A 1,975-nucleotide genomic window follows, 5' to 3' on the forward strand; every position below is an offset into this window, starting at 1 on the left:
AAGTATGTGACCTCTATGCATGCGAGATGTTGAGTCACTTTGTGGTTGCATGCCGACACAGCCCATCGAGAATGTGACTCCTCAGAGATGGAGCTGACCAGCCCAGTCAGCTTCCCTGTAGTCAAAAGTTCTGCTTTTCTTGTTATGTGAGTGAATTCTTACTCTGCACAGTCTCCTGGGTTCAGAAATACCCTGCTTAGAGTGGAGGATGATCTCTCTGTGTCTTTCTGTGTTGCATGTCATGTGCGCACCATGGGAGAGTACTTCCTGTCAGCTACTTTCGCTCTCAAATGAAGTAATGACTGTCATTTCTCTGTTACCATGACAACTCCAGGACCAACATCTGTAATAATAATAATAATAATAATAATAATAATAATAATAATAATAATAATGTCATCTACCTTATAACATACTGTAAATCGTCAGTATAATCCATGAATGGGTTGTTATACTGCAATTGTGTGAGACGCTGTTTTTTTATAGTGCAGTTAAACTGGAGACTTTAGTTATTATTAAAATATCAGCTGCAGCATAGGTATTTTCTGTAAAATGTTATTAGTAAATCAATTCCACCATTTGAGAGAAAAACTTGTTCTGCTCCCAGCTTGTGAATTTTTTTAAAATCAATCTTCAAAAAATGTGCTTAAGAAGCACATAAAGACAATTTCTCTCGCTTACGGCCACACCACCCTGAGAACGCCCGATCTCGTCTGATCTCGGAAGCTAAGCAGGGTCGGGCCTGGTTAGTACTTGGATGGGAGACCGCCTGGGAATACCAGGTGCTGTAAGCTTTTGCCACTGCTGAGCAGTAGGTGGTGTATTTTCCCCTTACAGTTTTGTGTCATGAACTTATATTTTGTAATTGGCACACAATATATTATATTATAGATCTGTTTTGTTTTTGTTTTTTTTGTTTTCTTTCAGTTTTTTTTATATAGTTTTACCAGTACTTACCAACAGCTTTCTAACATATAAATATGCCATATTGAATTAATCACAATCTATTGCTTTAATATTTAGGTATATATATATATATATATATATATATATATATATATATATATATATATATATATATATATATTTCTAATTGCTTATATTCAAATACATTTTTAAATATTGACATACTATATTGTTTCATTCCTGTATTATACAATATACATTTTGTTGATCCATAGTATATTGTAATATACAAATGTTTATATATTTTTTCAGTATATTGCAAAACTGTATATTTTGTTTCCATAAAGGAATGTAAACCGTTTGTTGAACAGTCTGTGCCATGCCTTAATATAGTTAATGTTAAAGAACAAAATGTGAATTTGACCCTTAGATATGTACTGTTGCCTGAATACCTCCTTCAATAGAATTCTTGCACAAAACAGCTAACAGGATTCGTATACAGTATATGAGACAGCTCTGCCATCTGCTGACCATTCACAGAAAAAAAACCTACAATTATCTGTCCCACTACTGTATCTATCAATGCATTTATTCAGTACAGTATCTTTACAACAATGCATTTTGTTATTGCTCTTCTGAACAAACAATGGCAAACAAGGAGCCTCTTTCATAAGCTTTAAATAGTATTATTAAAGGGTTTAAAAAGAATACATGTTGAAGGTGTTCTGAATAAGTATTTATTTACTGAGATTAGTGATACACTAATGACCACATAGTCTTCTATGTACAATGCATTTTAATCAATACAATTATATTAAGCAATGAAGGTGTATGTTGAACAAAATGCCAACCCTCAAGACAGTGTTCTCTGGGGTCCATTGTTCTAAATGTGGAATACAGACACATTCAGGGTGTCTCCAGGTAGCTTCGAATGATGTTCCTTCATGTACCTCGTTTTTTGATAAAGTGAGTGTTGGGGTGTTGTTCTAATCATCTCTTCAATTACAATGTCTTGTTCTGTGTGTTTTTGCATAAATAGTTTAACACAATGATGTTAAACATAATTGTT

General features: G+C 33.6%; 1 non-coding gene across 1 annotated transcript; it reads left to right on the forward strand.

Moving 5' to 3' along the window:
* The first annotated feature begins 675 nt into the window (after positions 1 to 675).
* LOC117414338 (5S ribosomal RNA) lies at positions 676 to 794 on the forward strand. Its single transcript, XR_004546188.1, has one exon. It is a non-coding gene; the product is annotated as a 5S ribosomal RNA (ribosomal RNA).
* The last annotated feature ends 1,181 nt before the right edge of the window (positions 795 to 1,975 follow it).

The sequence above is a fragment of the Acipenser ruthenus genome, unplaced genomic scaffold (assembly GCF_902713425.1).
Source record: "Acipenser ruthenus unplaced genomic scaffold, fAciRut3.2 maternal haplotype, whole genome shotgun sequence".
NCBI classification, from domain to species: domain Eukaryota; kingdom Metazoa; phylum Chordata; class Actinopteri; order Acipenseriformes; family Acipenseridae; genus Acipenser; species Acipenser ruthenus.